This window comes from Loxodonta africana, chromosome 7 (assembly GCF_030014295.1).
Source record: "Loxodonta africana isolate mLoxAfr1 chromosome 7, mLoxAfr1.hap2, whole genome shotgun sequence".
NCBI lineage: Eukaryota > Metazoa > Chordata > Mammalia > Proboscidea > Elephantidae > Loxodonta > Loxodonta africana.
Window position 1 is genome coordinate 76,819,069 of NC_087348.1, and position 21,684 is coordinate 76,840,752.

A 21,684-nucleotide genomic window follows, 5' to 3' on the forward strand; every position below is an offset into this window, starting at 1 on the left:
TTCCCACCCCCCATCCTTCTTTCCCCTGCTCAGCCTCTGCTGCTTCCCGGTGGGCCGCAGTCCCTCAGTCAGGGAGGCATTAGCTCCATGAGTATTGATTCATCCTCCCCACACTGTCTGGCTCCTTAAGTGCCATTTTTTGTTGCTGTTGTTGGTTTTTTTGTTGTTGTTTGTTTCTTCTCTCTCTCTCACCTCCTTCCCTTCCTGTCTCTCAAACACTGGGCTACATGTGCCATCTCCACTCCTTCTTGACAGGCTGTGAAGCACCAGTCTGGTGGGGAACCACTTCCCCAGTCTGTGCTTCCACGCTGGTGGGATCCCTGGGAAATTTTTTTTCTTTCTTTTTCGTTTCTTCATTTCTTGGTTTCTCATCTCTACTTCCCTTCTTTTCCTATCTCCTGAATATCTGCCACTGTGTGCCATCTCTGCCCCTTCTAGAAGGGCTGTGCAGTGCCACTCGGCTTGGGAGCCACTTCCCTGGTGCCTGCCCCTTCTCCCTTGGGGAATTTTTTTTCTTCTTTTCTCAATTTCTTGTCTCTTCCTAACATCCTTCCTTTCTTTTCTCCTGAACAACTGGTGCCATGGGCCATCTCTGCTCCTTCTAGATGGGATGTGTGTTGCCACATGGCTGGAGAGCCACATCCCCAGTCTGCATCACCACACAAGCGGGCACCCTTTGGGCATTTTCTTTTCTTTCTTCTTCTTTTTTTGTCATTTATTTGTTTCTTTCTACCTTCTTTCCTTACCCTTCTTTTGCATACCTGGTGCCATGTGCCATCTCTGCTCCTTCTTGACAGACTGTGCAGTACCACTCAGTTGGGAACCTGCTTCCTGTGGGCTCCCTTAGGGCATTTTACTTTTACTCCTTTTTTTTTCTTGGTTCCTTCTCTCTCTCTACCATCCCTCCTTGCCGTTTTCATGAACACCTGGTACCGTGTGCCATCTTCACTCCTTCTGGATTGGCTGTGTAGCACTGCTCAACTTGGGACCCACTTCTGGTGGGCTCTGTTGGGGCATTTTTATTCTTATTATTTTTTTCTCAATCTCTTGTCTCTCTTTACCTTCCTTCCTTCCTTTCCTTCCTCCCAACCACTTGGCATCTTTTTTCATTTTTGTCTCGGTATCTTATCTCTCTCTACATCCGTTGCATTCCTTTCTCCTAACAACCTAGACATGTGTGCCTTTCTATCTCCCTTAAAAAAAAAAAAAAAAAAAAACTAGCTTCTTATCCCTCTCTTTTCCTTTCTCCCACCCACTTAGATGTGTGTGCCATATCTGCCCCTTCTTGTCAGTCTGTGCCTCACTGCCTGGCTAGAAAGCCACCAGTACATGGCTTCCCTGGGTTTGCACCACTGCAATGGCAGACTCCATCAGCAGGTTTTTTTTTTTTTTCTTTTTTTGGCTCCTCTTTCTCTCTCTTCCTCTTTTTTCCCACACTCACTTAGATCCACAGAGAACAGCCTCTCCCCTACCTCCTGCCTATTTGCACCATGCACTCAACATCACACCCCCAAGCAACAGAGGTACAGTCTACTAGAACATGCCCTGCAATGACACCCAGCCCTGCCCTGTCAGCCCAAGTACATGCCACAAAGGAACCATCCTACCCCTCCCCTTCCACCGGACCTGCCCTGCTGCACCATAGCTGAGTGACTGGCCCTGCTGAATGGATAAAGTGGTGAGAAGAATCACCCCTACGGATGACCAAACAACAAAGAATGCCCAGTCCACCCACTCAGACATAAGCAGAAAGAAACAAATCTACAATCAAGAAATAAAGAAAATACCTACTGAATGTCCCAAAGGCAGCAGACAATATCAAAACATATTAAAAAAAAAAAAAAGAGGATATTTCCAGTAGGTGTTCAAAATAAAATACCAGATGACCTTCCAGTAGAAGAAAAGGCACTGGAACTACCTGATAGGAAATTCAAATCTCTAATATTCAGAGCTATCCAAGAGTTGAAGCAAAAAGCAGACAAAAATGAGGAAAAAATAGACAAAATCATGGAAAAGACAGACAAAACAAGAGAAGAATTCAGGTAAATAATACAGGAACAAAATGTCAAAATAAATTCACAACTGCAGATCATACAAAAACAGCAATTAGAAATCCAAAAGATAAAAAGATTTCAGAAACAGAAACTGTCATAGAAGGTTTGAGGAGATGGTTTAAAACAATGGAAGATGGGATCAGCAAAATTGAAGACAAATTTGGAAACTAATCTGAGGAAAAATCAGAGAAAAAGAATGAAGAAAAATGAAGAAATCCAATGAATAATGGGGGATATAATCAAAAGCAAAACTCTGCAAATGACTGGAGTTCCAGAACAGGGGGGAAAATGGAAAACACAGAGAAGATCTTTACGTAATTGCTGACAGAAAACTTCCTGAATATCATGAAAGATGAAAAGCTGATCATCCAAGAAGTTCAATACAGGAAAGGCCTCAAAAGAAAATTACTGAGGCATATCATAATCACACTGCCTAAAACTAAAGACAAAGAAAATCCTGAGAGCAGCTCAAGAAAAGTATTAAGTCACATACACAGGGGGAACAATAAGACTAAGCTCTGATTACTCAGCAGAAACCAAAAAGGTAATGGGATAACATATATAAACACTTGACGGAAAGAAAAAAATGCCACCCAAGAATAATATATCCTGCAAAAGTTTAAATAGGATGGTGAAATTTGAATATTTCCAGATAAACAGAAATTAAGGGACTATGTAAAAACCAAGCCAACCTTATTACAAGAATTATTAAAGAGAGTCCTTTGGTTTGAGAACAAAAAACATCAGACAACAGCGTGAATCTAGGACACAAGACCACATCAGCCAGATACCAACCTAGGTAATGAACATGCAAGGATTAATCAAAACTAAAAGATTTACAACAGGGAACCAGAGAGGTTAATCTGTAAATGACAATAATATGAGAACAATAAAAGAGAGAATAAATGGTGTAGATATAGAACTTTCAAATGGAGAGGAAGCTAAGGCGATATCAAGTAATAAAAGACTGGTTCAAACTTAAGAATATAAGGGTAAATTTCGAGGTTGCCTTGAAGAAAGTTAACAAACTACTCCTTAAAATAAAAAAGAAAAACATAAAGTCTCAGTAAACACAAAATCTACAAAAACAAAAGAAATTAAGAAAAACATCCACAAACAAGAGGAATTCAGCACAGAAGAATAAGAGGAACAAAGAAAACATCGGCAGCACTCAAAAAAAAAAAAAAGCACTACAAAAAGACAGCAATAAACTCACACCTATAAATAATTACACTGAATGCAAATGGCCTAAATGCACCCAAAAAGAGACAGTGAGTGACAGAATGGATAATAAAACAGGATCCATCAATATGCTGTCTACCATAGGTCCCTTAGAAAGAAAAACATAAATGTATTAAAAATCAAATGATGGAAAAGAATATATCAAGCAAACAGCTACCAAAAAAGGCCAGGAGTGGCAATACTAATCACAGATAAAATAGGCTTTAAAACAAAATCCACCATAAAAGACAAAGAAGGGCATTATATAATAATTAAAGGGACAATCCACCATGAACACATAACCATAATTAATATCTACGTACCCAGTGACAGTGCTCCAAAATATATAAATCAAACTGTAATTGCACTGAAAAAAGAAATTGACAACTCGACAATAAGAGTAGAAGACTTCAACACATCACTCTTGGCAAAGGACAGAGCATCTAGAAAGAAACTCAACAAAGATACAGAAGATAAAAAGGCCACAATCAGCCAACTTGACCTCATAGACATATATAACACTCCATCCAACAGCTACAAAGTACACATTTTTTTCCAACGCACATGGAACGTTCTTCAGAATAGACCACATCCTAGGCCTCAATGCAATCCACCACAAAATCTAAAACATTGAGATAATACAAACTATCTTCTTTGATCACAACATCATCAAAGTAGAAATTAACAAAAGGAAGAGCAAGGGAAAAAAATCGAATACATGGAAACCGAATAACACCTTGCTTAAAAACCACTGGGTAATAGAAGATATCAAAGATGGAATAAAAAACTTCCTAGAGTCAAATGACAATGAAAATACATCATGCTAAAACCTTTGGGGCACAGCAAAGGCAGTGCTCAGAAGTCGATGATGTATAGCAATAGATGCACACATCAAAAAAGAAGAAAAGGACAAAATCAAAAGGTTAGCTACGCAACTTGAACAAATGAAAAAGAACAGCAAAAGAAGCCCAGAGCCACCAAAAGAAAGGAGATAATAAAGATCAGAGGAGAAATAAATGAAATAGAGAATAGAAAAACAACACAAAGAATCAATAAAACCAAAAGTTGATTTTTAGAAAAAATCAAAAAATCAACAAACCACTTGCTAAGCTGACAAAAGAGGAACAGGAAAGGATGCAAAATAACCCAAATAAGAAATGAAATGCGGGACATTACAACAGACCTAGCAGATAAAAAGAACCATAACAGAGTACTATGAAAAACTATACTACCACAAATTTCAAAACCTAGAGGAAATGAACCAATTTCTAGAAACACACTACCTACCCAAACTAACACAAAATGATGTTGAAAATCTGAAGAGACCCATGACAGGAGAAGAGACTGAAAAGGGAATGGAAAAAACAAAACAAAACAAAAAAAACACCACCAACAAAAATATCCCTGGCCCAGATGGCTTCACTGGAGGATTCTATCAAATTTTCAGAGAAGAGCACTTTGACAAATTTCTGAAATGTTTCCATGGAAATTGATATATTATAAATGTCTATTTCTTTTGTCTATTTTATCTAGAAATTTACCCATTCCAAACAAGTTTCCAAATTTCTTTGAATTATTATTGAAAAAAGTAGTTTATTAAAATAAATTAATGAAATAGAATTGGGAGTCCTGAAATAAACTCATATATCCACGGTTATTTATACAAAGGTGCCAAGACCATTCAATGGGAAAGAAGAGTGTCTTCAAAAAATAATGATGGGTCAGATAAAAATTATTTTAGGTCAAGGGAAAGACAACACAATACAGGCGAGGTCAGCACAACTGGACTAAACTAAAAGCAAAGAACTTTCCTGAATAAACTGAATGCTTTGAAGGCCAGGGGTTTGGGGACTATGGTTTTGAGGGACATTTAAGTCAATTGGCATAATAAAATCTATTAAGAAAACATTCTGCACCCCACTTTCAGAAGTGGCATCTGGGGTCTTAAACGCTAGCAAGCAGCCATCTAAGATGCATCACTGGGTCTCAACCCACCTGGAGCAAAGGAGAATAAGAACGCCAAAGACACAAGGTAATTATGAGCCCATGAGACAGAAAGGGCCACATAAATCAGAGACTACATCAGCTTGAGATCAGAAGAACTAGTTGGTGCCCAGCTGCAACTGATGACTGCCCTGACAGAGAACACAACAGAGAACCCCTGAGGGAGCAGGAGAGCAGTAGGATGCAGACCCCAAATTCTTGTAAAAAGACCAGACTTAATGGTCTGACTGAGACTAGAAGGACCTCAGGGGTCATGGTCCCCAGGTCTTCTGTTAGCCCAAGACAGGAACCATTCCCAAAGCCAACTCTTCAGACAGGGATTGAACTGGACTATGGGATAGAAAATGATACTGGTGAAGAGTCAGCTTCTTGGATCAAGTAGACACATGAGACAATGTTGGCATCTCCAGTCTGGAGGAGAGATGAGACGGCAAAGGGGGTCAGAAGCTGGCCAAATGGACACAAAAATAGACAGTGGAGGAAAGGAGTGTGCTGTCTCAGGGGGAGAAAAATTAGGAGTATATAGCAAGGTATATATTTTGGGTTATATTAATTTTTATGTAAGAGATTGATGTGTATATAGATTTTTATATGAGAGACTTGATTTGTAAACTTTCACTTAAAGTCCAATAAAAAGGTAAAAATAAATAAATATAATGAAGAAAAAAAAATAATGATGGGAGAATCAACATGAGAAAGAATAAATCTAGATCTTTAATGCACACTGTGTACAAAAATCAAAATGGATCAAGGACCTAAAAGTAAGAGCTAAATATTTAAACTCTTAGAAGAGAACACAAGTGTAAATCTTCATGATCTTGGATTTGGAAATGGTTTCTTAGATATGACACTACAAGCATAAGCAACAAAAGAAAAAAATGAGATAAATTGGACTTCATCAAAATGAAAAACTTTTGATCAATGGACTCTATCAAGAAAGTACAGATATACCAACAGAATTAAAGAAAATATTTGCAAATCATATATCTGATAAGGGTATAGTTAGTATCCAGAATACATAAAATTTCTTAAAACTCAACAGCAACAACAAAGACAAACAATGCAATTAAAAGTGGGCAAATAACTTTAATACATATTTCTCCAAAGAAGATACACAAAAAGCCAACAAGCACATGAAAATGTGCTCAATGTCATTAGTCATTAATGAAATGCAACCAAAACCACAATGAGATACCACTTCATATCCACTAAGCTGACCATAAAAAAAAAAAAAAAAAAAAAAGAAAGTAACAAGTCTTGGCTAAAACGTGGATAAACTGAAACTCTCATACATTGTTGCTGGGAACATAGAATGCCACAGCTCCTGTGGAAAACAATTTGGCAGTTTCTCAAAATGTTAAACATAGAATTATCATATGGCCCAGCAATTCTACTCCTAGGTATAAATTTCAAAGAGTTGAAAAGAGGTTTTCAAACAAATATGTGTTCACGAATGTTCATACTAGGACTATTCACAATAGCCAAACACATGGAATATATGTACATTGGAATCTCATTCAGCCATAAGAAGTACCGATACATGCTACAATGTGGATCAGTGTCAAAAACATTATAAGGGAAATTAGCTAAAAATAAAAAGTCACATATTCTACGATTTCACTTTTATTAAACAGTAAGAAAAGGTGTATCTGTAGAGACAGAAATCAGAGTCATGGTTTAAACAGACTGGGAACAAGAGGGAATGAGCAGTGACTGCTTAATAGGTATGGAGCTTCCTTTTCGGCATGTTGAAAATGTCTTGGAATGAGATAAAAGTGATGGTTCCATAGCATTGTGAATTTACTAAATTCAATTGAATTGCACACTTTAAAATGGGATGATTGATTTTATGTAACAGGAATTTCACCTTGCATAGGGCTGCCATAACAAAGTAGCTACAAAACTGATGACTTAAAACAACAGAAATTTATTCTCTCAAGTTATGGAGACTTGTTAGTTGCTGTTATACACTGAATTGTGTTCCTCAAAAATGTGTGTCAACATGGTGAGGCCATGATCCCCAGTATTGTGCAACTGTCCACCATTTTGTCATCTGATGTGATTTTCCTATGTGTTGTAAATCCTACCTCTATGATGTTAATGAGGTAGGATTACAAGCAGTTATGTTAATGAGGCAGGACTCAATCTGCAAGATTAGATTGTATTGGAGGCAGGGCCAAGGTAGTGGAGTAGTCAGATGCTTCTGGTAGTCCCTCTTACAACAAAGAAAAAACAAGTGAATTGATCATATATATGACAAGCTAGGAGCTCTAAACATAAAAGACAAAGTAAAGAAATCAGACTGAGCAGCAGGAGGGGGAGAGACAGTTCAGAAGCAGTGAGAAGTTCCCAGACCTGACTCGGTGGGAACCAGTGCCCCTCAGCCCTGATTCCCTGGTGTGACCACGGCGGGATTAGTGGTGGTGTTTGGGATGCAGTAACCTCAGCAAAAGAGCCAGCAAGTGGCACAGGCCAGAACACGTGGTGTGACTGCAGCAAGGCTGGTGGTAGTGTTTGGGACGCAGTTTCCTTAGCGACAGAGAGCCAACGGCACAGAGTCTATTCACGCCTCCAGAATCAGCAAAGAACAGCGTTCTTGGCTTAAGATAAGTCCTTGTGTGTAATTTTCCACATGGATGAAATAGCTCTCCTTTCGAAAGAACTCTCTCCCATTTATCTGATCCCTCCTCCCTCTGCCACAGGGCCCAAGCCACTTCAGTGATGGTTGATTGCCCTGGGCCTGAGATGGGTCCAGCTGTGCACCCTGAGCCATTCTCCTTGCCTTGGAGAAGAAACAAATTAATAAACTGGGAAAAACTAATCTGTGAGCTCCCCTAAGCTAGGAACTTAGGGCAGAAGCAGCTCCTGTCCAGGTACAAGCAGTCCACAAACTTTGAATGCCTTCTCACCCTGCATGGACTCACGTGGCCCCATTTCAGCAGCTAGGCCCCTGTTGTTAGAGTGCAAAGGTGTATGTGCCTGAGGTCTGACTTTAATGGTTTCAGCTGTGTGGTGGAGAGGCGGGCTTATGATGTTTCACACTGCTCTGCTTATTAAGCAGGGTCCTCACCTATCCACATCAGGGGCCTAAGTACTGGTGGCTCCACCCATGCCACCTAGCCACCCCACAACAGGGGTCCAAGGATAAGTGGTGACTTCCAGTCTTTACACTTAAAAGCACTAGGTGCCTATGGTATGGCTGCAGAGACCACCCATCTATGCACTCTAGAGAACAGGGACATGCCTTCCCCACAGACATTCAGAGGACAGTTGTCAGCTCCCTGCCTTGCTCAGAGTGTGACCCACTTTTGCAACCAGAAACTCGTGCATATACCAATCACCACTGCTCCTCTAAGACCATAGGTGAGAGCCTGCACCACACACTTGGTGACCAACTACCTGGACACCTAAGCTGAATCCATACAAGAAAAGTGAATGGACACCCTAGGCTCATACACCTGGTAACAGCTCTAGCCACGTGGTGACAGGACATTAGAGCTTCAAAGGTTAATAATCAAGCTTGCTCACTCAAGCAGCCTATATGGGTATATATATTAAAAAAAAAAAAAAGCAAGGAGCTAGGACACAGTAAGCAAACACAAAATAAGTCAATACAATAATTGTAGATGGCTCAGAGACAACAGTCAATATCAAATCACATAAAGACGCAGACCATGATCACCTCAACAAGCTCCCCAAAAAAGAATAAAGGAATCTTCTGGATGAAAGGTATTCCTGGAATTACCAGAGGTAGAATACAAAAGATTAACATACAGAACTCTTCAAGAGATCAGGAAGGAAATCAGGCAAAATGCATAACAAGCCAAGGAACACAAAGGTAAAGCAGTCAAGGAAATTAAGAAGGTTATTCAAGAGCACAATGAAAATTTTAATAAGGTGCAAGAATCCATAGAGAGAAAGCAATCAGGAATTCAGAAGTTTAAGAATAAAATTTTGGAATTAGACAACTCAATCAAAAGTCAGAGTAGAAAGGGCTGACTCAATAGGGGGAGAGCAAGTGGGAGAAGGGAGTAAGATGTATGTAAACCTACATGTGACAGACTGATTGGAATGGTAAATGTTCACTTGAAGCTTAATAAAAATTAATTAAAAAAAAAAAAAAAGTCAGAGGAGCCAAACTGAAGAAATGGAAGTCAGAATCAGTGAGATTGAAAATAAAACACTTGGCACCAATATATTAAAAAAAAAAAAAAAAGATAAAAGAATTTTAAAAAATGAAGAAACCCTAAGAATCATGAGGAACTCTATCAAGAGAAATAACCTACAATTGATTGGAATACCAGAACAAGGAGGGAGAAGAGAAAATACAGAGAATTGCTGAAGATTTGTTGGCAGAAAACTTACCTGATATAAAAGACAAGAAGATATCTATCCAAGATGCTCACTGAGCTCCACAAAAGGTAGATCCCAAAAGAAAGTCACCAAGACATATTATAATCACACTTGCCAAAACCAAAGATAAAGAATTTTAAGAGCAGCTCATGATAAACGAAAAGTCACCTACAAAGGAGAGTCAGTAAGTCTAAGCTCGGACTACTCAGCAGAAACCATGCAGGCAAGAAGGCAATGGGATGACATACATAATGCCTTGAAGGAAAAAAAAAAAAATTGCCAGCCAAGAGGCATGTATCCAGCAAAACCATTTCTAAAATATGAAGGTGAAAATAGGACATTTCCAGATAAAAGGAAGTTAAGGGAATTCATAAAAAACAAACCAAAAACTATAAAAAATACTAAAGGGAGTCTTCTGATTAGAAAACCAGTAACATAAGATAACAACCCAAGACTAGAACACAGGACAGTGAAACCAGATATCAACTCAGAGAGAAAAATCACAGAAATAAATCAAGATTAAAAAATGTTCAAAAGAGGGAAACAGAGAAGTCATTATGTAAAAGGTGACAACATTAAATCAATAAAGAGGGACTAAAAAATGTAGTCATAGATCTTTCATATGGAGAGGAAGATAAGATTATTTAAAAAGATAAAATTTTCACTTAAGCTTAGAAAAATAGGGGTAAATAATAAGGTAACCACAAAAGAGATTAACAATCCTACACATCGATAAATAAATAAAGACTCAGCAAAAATAAAATCAACAACAATGACAAAGAGGAAATTACAATTTACAATGAAAAACTACTCAGCACAAAAAATTAAGTGGAAAAAAGAAAATGTCAACAACACACATAAAAAAAGACATCAAAATGACAGCACTAAACTCATACCTATCCATAATTACACAATGTAAATGGTCTAAATGCACCAATAAAGAGAGAGTTGCAGAATGGATTAAAAAAACATTGTCCATCTCTATGTTGTCTACAAGAGACACACCTTAAACTGAAAGACACAAACAAACTAAAACTCAAAGGATGGAAAAAATACATCAAGCAAACAACAATCAAAAAACACTAGGAGTGGCAATACTAATTTCTGACAGAACAGACTTTAAAGTTAAATCCACCACAAAGGATATGAAAGGAAAGTATATAATGATTAAAGGGGCAATATACCAGGAGACTCGATGGCAGTGGGTTATACCAGGAGGATATTACCATATTAAATATTTATGCACCCAATGACAGGGCTTCAAGATACATAAAACAAACCCTAACAGCACTGAAAAGCAAAATAGGCAGCTCCACAATAACAGCAGGAGAATTCAACACACCACTTTCAGTGAAGAAAAGACCATCAAGAAAGGAGCTCAATGAAGACACAGAAGGTCTAGATGCCACAATTAACCAATTTGATTTCACAGACATATACACAACATTCTACCCAACAGCAGCCAAGTATACATTCTTTTCTTGTGCACATGGAACATTCTCCAGAGTAGACCACGTTAGTCAATAAAGCAAGCATTAGCAGAATCCAAACCCACTAAAAAAAACCCACTGCCGTCAAGTTGATTGTGACTCATAGCAACCCTATAGGACAGAGTAGAACTGCCCGATAGAGTTTCCAAGGAGCACCTGGTAGATTCGAACTGCTGACCTCTTGGTTAGCAGCCGTAGCACTTAACCACTGTGCCACCAGGGTTTCCAACAGAATCCAAAGCATCAAAATATTACAAAGCATCTATTCTGACCATAGGCCGTAAAAGTAGAAATCAATAACAGAAAAAGCAAGGAAAAAAAATCAAACACATAGAAGCTGAACAACACCTTGTTCAAAAACTACTGGGTTACAGAAGAAATTTAGGACAGAATAAAGAAATTCACAGAATCAAATGAGAATGAAAACACATTCTACCAGAACCTTTGGGACACAGCAAAAGGAGTGTTCAGAGGTCAATTTATAGCAATAAATGCAAACATCCAAAAAGAAAAAGGGCCAAGATGAAAACATTAACCCTACAATTTGAACAAATAGAAAAAGAGCAGAAAAGAAGCTCTCAGGCACCAGGAAAAAATAAAATAGTAAAAATTAGCGCAGAGTTAAATGAAATAGAGAAACAATTGACGAGTTAACAAGACCAAAAGCTCCTTCTTTGAAAAGGTTGACAAAATTGATAAACCATTGGCCAAACTGACAAAAGAAAAACAGGAAAGGAAGCAAATAACCCGAATAAGAACTGAGATGGGTGATATCACAACAGACCCAACTGAAATTAAAAGAATCACAATGGAATACTATGAAATATTGTACTCTAACAAATTTGAAAACCTAGAGGAAATGAACAAATTTCTAGAAACACACTACCTACCTAAACTAACACAAACAGAGGTAGAACAACTAAGTAAACCTATAACAAAAGAAGAGATTGAAAAGGTAATTAAAAAACTCCCAATGAAAAAAAAAGCCCTGGCCCTGATGGTTTCACTGGAGAATTCTACCAAACTTTCAGAGAAGAGTTAACACCACTACTACTAAAGATATTTCAGAGCATAAAAAAGAATGGAATACTCCCAATCTCATTCTATGAAGCCAGCATAACTCTAATGCCAAAACCAGGCAAAGACATCACCAAAAAAGAAAACTACAGGCCAATATCCCTCATGAACATAGACACAAAATCCTCAACAAAATTCTGGCCAATGGAATTCAACAACATATCAAAAAATAATTCACCATGACCAAGTGGGATTCATACCAGGTGTGCAGGAATGGTTCAACATTAGAAAAAGAATTAATGTAACCCCTCCCATAAATAAAAGACAAGAACCACATGATCTTACCAATTGACACAGAAAATCATTTGACGAAGTTCAACACGCATTCATGATAAAAACTCTCAGGGAAATGGAATAGAGGGAAAATTCCTCAACATAATAAAAGGCATTTATACAAACCCAACAGCCAACACCATCCTAAATGGAGTCTGAAAGCATTCTCCCTGAGAACAGGAAGCAGACAAGGATGCCCTTTATCACCACTCTTATTCAACATTGTGCTGGAGGTCCTAGCCAGAGCAATTAAGCTAGAAAAAGAAATAAGGGCATTCAGATGGTAAGAAAGAAGTAAAAGTATCTCTATTTGCAAATGATAATGATGATCTTATACACAGAAAACCCTAAAGAATCCACTAGAAAACTACTGAATCAGAATACAAGATAAACATACAAAAATCAGTTGGATTCTTATACACCAACAAAGAGAACTTCAAAGAGGAAATCACCAAATCAACACCATTTAAAATAGCCCCCAAGAAGATAAAATACTTAGGAATAAATCTAACCTGAGATGTAAAAGACCTGTACACAGAAAAATACGAGACACTACTGCGAGAAACCAAAAGAGGCCTGCATAAGTGGAAGAATACACCTTGCTCAGGATAGGAAGACTCAACACTGTGAAAATGTCTATTCTACCCAAAGCGATCTACAGATACAATGCAATCTCGATCCAAATTCCAATGTCACTTTTTAACTGAGCTGGAGAAACAAATCACCAACTTCATATGGAAAGGAAAGAGGCTCCGGATAAGTAAAGCATTACTGAAGAGGAAGAACAAAGTGGGAAGCCTCACAGCACCTGAATTTAGAACCTATTACATTGCCATGGTAATTCAGAACAGCCTGGTACTGGTAAAACCACAAATACATAGACCAGTGGAGCAGAATTGAGAATCCAGACACAAATCCATCCACATTTGAGCAGCTGATATTTGACAAAGGCCCAAAAAGTCCATTAACTGTGGAATAGACAGTCTCTTAAACAAATGTTCCTAGCATAACTGGATATCCCTCTGCAAAAAAAAAGAAACGAGGCCCATACCTCACACCATACACAGAAACGAACTCAAAATGGATCAAAGACCTAAATATAAAATCTAAAACTAGAAAGATCATGGAAGAAAACATAGCAACAACGCTAGGAGCCCCAATATGTGGCATAAACAGAATACAAAACATTACTAACAATGCACAAACACCAGAAGAGAAACTAGACAACTGGAAGCTCCTACAAATCAAACACCTGTACTCATCAAAAGACTTCATCAAAAGAGTAAAAACACAACCTACAGGCTGGGAAAAATTTCTGGCTACGACAAATCCAATCAGTGTCTAATCTCTAAAATCTACAAGATACCTCAAAACCTCAACAATAAAAAGACGAATAACCCAATTAAAAAATGGGCAAAGGATATCAACATGCACTTCACCAAAGAAGACATTCAGGTGGCTAACAGATACATGAGGAAATGCTCATGACCATCAGCCATTAGAGAAATACAAATCAAAACTACAATGAGATACCATTTCACCCCAACAAGGGATAACATTAATCCAAAAAACACAAAATAATAAATGTTGGAGAGGTTGTAGAGATTGTAACACTTATACACTGCTGGGGAGAATGTAAAATGGTACAACCATTTTTAAAATTGATTGGATACTTCCTTAAAAAGCTAGAAATAGAAGCACCATATGATCCAGGATTCCCACTCCTTAGAATATATTCTAGAGAAATCAGAGCCCTCACACGAATAGATATATACACACCCATGTTCATTGTAACAGTGTTCACAATAGCAAAAAGATGGAAACAACAGAAGTGCCCATCAACGGACGAATGGATAAACAAATTACGGTACATACACACAATGGAATACCACACAACGATAAAGAACAATGATGAATCTGTGAAACATCTCGTAACATGGATGAATCTGGAAGGCATTATGCTGAGTGACATTACTCAGTGCAAAAAGGACAAATATTGTATGAGACCACTATTATAAGCACACAAGAAATGGTTTAAACACAGAAGAAAAAACTCTTGGATGGTTATAAAGGTGTGGAGGGAGGGAGAGGAGAATTCACTAACTGGATAGTAGATAAGAATTATCTTAGGTGAAGGGAAGGACAACACACAGTACAGGGGAGGTCAGAACAACTGGACTAAACCAAAAGCTAGGAAGTTTCCTGAATACAATCAAACACTCTGAGGGACAGAGTAGCAGGGGCAGGGGTCTGGGGACCATGGTTTCAGGGACATCTAGGTCAACTGGCATAACAAAATTTATTAAGAAAATGTTCTGCATCCCACTTTGGAGAGTGGCATCTGGGGTCTTAAAAGCTAGTAAGCAGCCATCTAAGATACATAAATTGGTCCCTATCCACGTCGAGCAAAGGAGAATGAAGAACACCAAAGACACAAGGAAAATATTAATGTTAGCACAAGAGACAGAAAGGGTCACATAAACCAGAGACTCCATCACCCTGAGACCAGAAGAACTAGATGGTGCCCGGCTACCATCAATGACTGCCCTGACAGGAAACACAAGAGAGTCCCTGATGGAGTGGAGAAAAGTAGGGTGCAGAACTCAAATTCTAGTAAAAAGGCCACACCTAATGGCCTGACTGAGACTGGAGGGACCCTGGAAGACTGGCCCCCAGACTCTCTGTTAGCCCAGAACTGAAACCATTCCCAAAGCCAATTCTTTAGACAAAGATTAGACCGGATTATAAGACATAAAATGATACTCGTGAGGAGAGTGCTTCTTAGCTCAAGTAGAAACATGAAATTAAATGGGCAGCTCCTGTCTGGAGGCAAGATGAGAAGGCAAAAAGGGATAGGAGCTGGTTGAATGGACACAGGGAATCTGGGGTGGAAAGGAGAAGCGTGCTGTCACAGTATAGGGAGAGTAACTATGGTTCCACAACGATGTGTGTATACATTTTTCTATGAGAAGCTAACTTGAACTGTAAACTTTTACATGAAGCACAATAAAAAAAAAAAAAAGAAAGAAAAAAAATAGGATTTAGAGCTAAGAAGTATGAACCAGTAAGAAATGTTAGAATACTCTCAATGTGAACTCAGGCAGACATATGCTTTTCTCCATGAGGTATGTTTTAACATCTTAAAATTACCACTCTCCAAACAAGACTGCTTTTTATGCAATCCTTACATGTTATCTTAGTACAATCTTATTTCAGGTATGTTATTAGGAAGTCTTGCTAATATTAAGCAACTCTTCAGACTTTGGGTTGCTTTAGTGAAATAAGCAGATAATGGAAGAGACTCCAAATTGTGCAGGCCTAAATATCTATCTGTTCCACCTATCTGTTCAAAGTTAACTCTGGCTAATGACTATATGACTCAACGAAATACATAGCCACTTTAGGAAAGAGGTTTAGTCATTTTTCTAGACACATTAACTGTAATCACTGATGTGATAACGTTTGCATGGGTCTTCATTTCTTTATTTAAAAAAAGCCATGTGATGCTTGGCAATTTAGTGACCCAACTTTCCCATGATAAATTCAGTGACATCATGAGATGGCTATCACATTTTTATAAAGCTGTCTATAGGTTGTTTGTTGTTGTTGTTGTTAAGTGCCGTCGAGTCTGTTCCAACTCATAGCGACCCTATGTACAACAGAACAAAACATTGCCTGGTCTTGCTCCATAATTACCATTATTGTTATGCTTGACCCCATTGTTATAGCCATTGTGTCAATCCATCTCATTGAGGGCCTTCCTTTTTTTCATTGACTCTCTACTTTCCCAATCATGATGTCCTTCTCAAGGGACTGATCCCTCCTGATAACATGTCCAAAGTATGTGAGACATAGTCTCACTACCCTTCCTTCTAAGATCATTTTGGTCATACTTCTTCCAAGACAGATTCGTTCATTCTTTTGGCAGTCCATGGTATATTCAATATTCTTCCTTAAGACCACGATTCAAAGGCATCAATTCTTCTTTGGTCTTCCTTATTTATTGTCTGGATTTCACACGCATATGATGTGACTGAAAATACCATGGCTTGGATCAGGCGCACCTTAGTCCTCAAGATGACATCTTTGCTTTTCAACACTTTAAAGAGGTCCTTTGCAGCAGATTTGCCTGATGTAATGCGTCTTTTGGTTTCTTGACTGCTGCTTCCATGGCTGTTGATTGTGGATCCAACTAAAACGAAATCCTTGATGACTTCAGTCTTTTCTCCGTTTATCGTGATACGGCTTATTGGTCCAGTTGTGAGGATTTCTGCTTTCTTTATGTTGAGGTTCAATCCGTACTGAAGGCTGTGGTCTTTGATCTTCATCAGTAAATGCTTCAAGTTCACTTCACTTCAAACATTCAAGGTTGTGTCATCTGCATAACACAGATTGTTAATGAGTCTTCCTCCAATCCTGATGCCCCATTTTTCTTCATATAGTACAGCTTCTCAGATATTTGCTCAGCATACATATCGTATAAGTGTGGTGAAAGGATATAACTGTGACGCACACCTTTCCTGACTTTAAACCACTCAGTATCCCCTTGTTCTGTCTGAACAACTGCCTCTTGTTCTATGTACAGGTTGCTCATGAGAACAATTAAGTGCTCTGGAATTCCCATTCTTCACAATGTTATTCATAATTTGTTACGATCCACACAGTCGAATGCTTTGCGTAGTCAATAAAACACAGGTAAACGTTCTTCTGGTATTCTCTGCTTTCAGCCAAGATCCATCTGACATCAACAATCATATCCCCAGTTCCACATCCTCCTCTGAATTTGGCCTGAATTTCTGGCAGTTCCCTGTCGATATACTGCTGCAGCTGCTTTTGAATGATCTTCAGCAAAATTTTGCTTTCATGTGATATTAATGATATTGTTTGATAATTTCCACATTCAGTTGGATCACTGTTCTTGGGAATTAGGCATAAATATGGATCTTTTCCAGTTGGTTGGCTGGGTAACTGTCTTCCAAATTTCTTGGCATAGATGGGTGAGCACTTCCAGTGCTGCACCCATTTGTTGAAATATCTCCATTGATATTTCGTCAAATTCTGGAGCCTTGTTTTTCGACAATGCCTTCAGCGCAGCTTGGGTTTCTTCCTTCAGTACAATTGGTTCCTGATCATATGCTACCTCTTGAAATGGGTGAATGTCGACTAATTCTTTATGGTATAATGACTCTGTGTATTCCTTGCACCATCTTTTGATGCTTCCTGCATGGTTTAGTATTTTCTCCATAGAACCCCTCACTATTGCAACTCAAGACTTGAAATTTTTCTTCAGTTCTTTCAGCTTGAGAAACACCAGGTGTGTTCTTCCCTTTTGGTTTCCTATCTCCAGCTCCTTGCACATGTCATTAAAATACTTTGTCTTCTCAAGCCACCCTTTGAAATCTTCTGTTCAGTTCTTTTACTTCATCATTTCTTCCTTTTGCTTTAGCTGCTCGATGTTTGAGAGCAAGTTTCAGAGTCTCCTCTGACATCCATCTTGGTCTTTTCTTTCTTTCCTGTCTTTTCAATGACCTCTTGCTCTCTTCACATATGATGTCCTTGATGTCATTCCACAACTCGTCTATTCTTTGATCATTAGTGTTCAACACATCAAATCTGTTCTTGAGATAGTCTCCAAATTCAGGTGAGACATACTCAAGTTTGTATTTTGGCTCTCGTGGACTTTGATTTTCTTCAGTTTCAACTTGAACTTGCATATGAGCAACTGATGGTCTGTTCCATAGTTGGCCCCTGGCCCTGTTCTGACTGATGATATTGAGCTTTTCCATGGTCATCTTTCCACAGATGTAGTCTATTTCCTTCCTGTGTATTCCATCTGGTGAGATCAATGTGTATAGTCACCATTTAAGTTGGTGAAAGAAGGTATTTGCAATGAAGAAGCTGTTGGTCTTGCAAAATTTTATCATTCAATCTCCAGCATTGTTTCTATCACCAAAGTCATATTTTCCAACTACTGATCCTTCTTCTTTGCTTCCAACTTCTGCATTCCAACCACCAGTAATTATCAATGCAACCTGATTGTATGTTCAATCAATTTCAGACTGCAGAAGCTGATAAAAATCTTCAATATCCTCATCTTTAGCCTTAGTGGTTGGTGCCTAAATTTGAATAATAGTCATATTAACTGGTTTTCTTTGTAGGCATATGGATATTATCCTATCACTGACAAGTGTTGTTCTTCAGGATACATCTTGAAATGTTCTTTTTGACAATGAATGGAAGGCCATTCACGTTGTTATCCCTGGCATAGTAGATTATGTGATTGTCCAATTCAAAATAGTCAATACCAGTCCATTTCAGCTCACTAGTGCCTAGGATATTGAAGTTCATGTGTTTCTTTCCATTTTTGATGATTTCCAATTTTCCTAGATTCATACTCTGTACTTTCCAGGTTCTGATTATTAATGGATGTTTGCAGCTGTTTCTTCTCATTTTGAGTCATCCCACATCAGCAAATGAAGGTCCCAAAACCTTTACTCCATCCATGTCATTAAGGTCAACTCTACTTTGCAGAGGCAGTGCTTCCCCACTTGTCTTTTGAGTGCCTTCCAACCTGGAGGGCTCATCTCCTGGCACTATACCAGACAACGTTCTGCTACTATTCATAAGGTTTCACTGGCTAATTCTTTGCAGAAGTAGACTGCTGGGTCCTTCTTCCTAGTCTGTCTTAGTCTGGAAGTTCAGCTGAGACCTGTCCTCTAGGAGTGACCCTGCTGGTATACTGGTGGCATAGCTTCCAGCATCACTGCAACACACAAGACCCCACAGTATGACAAACTGACAGACACATGGGGGTGTCTATAGGTATACTGTAAATATATTCTATAGGTATAGCATAGTAGATTGTCTTGGAAAGTTCTATGTAAATTGTGTGTATATAGAGAGAAATTTATACGTAGAATAATTTCAAAATCATCAAAAAATAGTGAAAGAAATTTGGTGAATCCTTTTAGAAAATATTGTTACAAACACATTATTTGCTGAATAAAACCAAGTTTTCAAAATAAATAAAAAAAGAAATGTCAGAATTCCTGGGATTCGTATTTTACTCCACATTTGCTATGTAACCTTGTGCAAGTTACATAATCTCTTTCACTCAGTTTCCTCATCTACAAAGTAATAATGAAAGCACTTATTATTGTTTTATAGAAAATAAAATGGAATTACGTATGGTGGTGCAGTGGTTAAGAACTACAGCTGCTAACCAAAACACTGGCAATTCAAATCCACTAGCTGCTCCTTGGAAACCCCATGGGGCAGTTCTATATTGTCCTACAAGGTCACTATTGAGTCAGAATTGACTCGACAACAATAGGTTTATTTTGGTTTGGGGTGTGTGTGTGTGTATATATATATATATATACATGTACATATATATGTATATATATATATATATAGTTCTTAGCCCTATTCTTATCATTTACTAAGCTGGTAATAAATAATAGCTTTTTCTTAAGTTTTCATTACAAAACCTGTATTTTTCTTGGTATTATACTCACCATTCCTTTTTGTTATTCTCATTGTTTCCTAATTTTTATTTAGCTTTAAAACCACTTTAAATGCATTTTTGGAAAAATATAAAAATGAAAATCAGCATACATTAAATTTCCTGGTGTTTTTGCCAATAATCTATACACGTATATATGTATGCACTGTATATTAACATGTAATGACAAATATATATTTCTCATTACATGTTAATATGCAATGACACTTGAATGATATCTTAATTTGTAATGACTTTCCATATGTGCATTACTGAAAATGAAGCCAGGAAATTCAGAACTTCTTCAGTGCAATTTTTTCATCACAGATCTTTTTGACATCGGCTACATTGTCTCGTGGATTCCCTGGTAGATGGGAACCACATTGCAGTGGCAGGGTTCATTTTACTGGGCTTAACAGAAGATGCTACCCTTCGGGTCATCTTCTTAAAAGTCATCCTATGCATCTATTTGGTGACCATATCTGGCAATCTCAGCACAATCATTCTTATCAGAATCTCTTCTCTGCTCCATCATCCTATGTAGTTTTCCTGAGCCACCTGGCTTTGGCTGACACAGGCTATTCATCTTCTGACACAACCAATATGCTTGTAAACTTTCTGGTGGAGAGAAATGACAATCTCCTGTCTTGGGTACAACTTGGCTCAGCCATTTTCTTCAGAACAGCTGAGTGTTTTCTTTCGGCTGCCATGGCCTATGATCACTTTTTAGCAATCTGCAACCTCCTGCATTATTCAACTCAAATGTCCACACAAGTCCATAAGCAGTTATTCTCTGTGGCTTATGAAGCTGGTTTTCTCAGTACTTCCTCCTTTACGATTTCCTTCTTTTCTTTATTCTTTTGTGGACCAAATCAAGTCAATCATTTTTTCTGTGATTTTGCTCCCTTAGTTGAACTTTCCTGTTCTGATGTCAGTATCCCTGCAGTGGTCCCCTCATTTTCTGCTGGCTCCATCATTGTGGTCACAGTGTTTGTCATAGCCATCTCCTACATCTACATCCTCATCACCATCCTGAAGATGCACTCCACTGAGGGCCGCCACAAGGCCTTCTCCACCTGCACCTCCCACCTCACTGCAGTCACTCTGTACTATGGGACCACTACATTCATTTATGTGATGCCCCATCCAGCTACTCTACTGACCAGAACAAGGTGGTGTCTGTGTTTTATGTGGTGGTGATCCCCATGCTGAACCCCCTGAGCTACAGTCTCAGGAATAATGAGATTAAGGGTGCTCTCAAGAGAGAGCTTAGTAGAAAAATATCTTGTTAATAAAGTCTTTTATTTTCTAGTGTTTGATGTAATAATACATCAAAACTAAAAGAAATTCAGTTTCTGTGTTGAAAATACATCTGTATATCATTAGCCAGTGTGGGGCTTTGTAGTAAATGTGGGAGAGAATTTTCAGGAATCAAATAGTAAATCAGAGACAACAGTGAGTTACCTTTAATGATATTAAATTTAATTTATAATTAAGTAACACAAATTGGTTCACATGAATAAATTCTTAAACTGCTGAAAATGCTTAAGTTTTATTCATATATTATTTTTCAAAAACATTTCTTTGTCATAAGTTAAGATTACTGTACTTCCAAACCTTTAAGGCTGTGTTCATTTTCAATAGCATCTTACCCTGATATGAGCTTGGTAACCCTAGTTATGCCTTAATTGAGTACACTCTGAGGGGA

At 38.2% G+C, this 21,684-nt stretch overlaps 1 pseudogene; it reads left to right on the forward strand.

The window, feature by feature from the left end:
• The first annotated feature begins 8,497 nt into the window (after positions 1-8,497).
• On the forward strand, positions 8,498-21,268 carry LOC100677363 (olfactory receptor 5P76-like; annotated as a pseudogene).
• Positions 21,269-21,684: the final 416 nt, after the last annotated feature.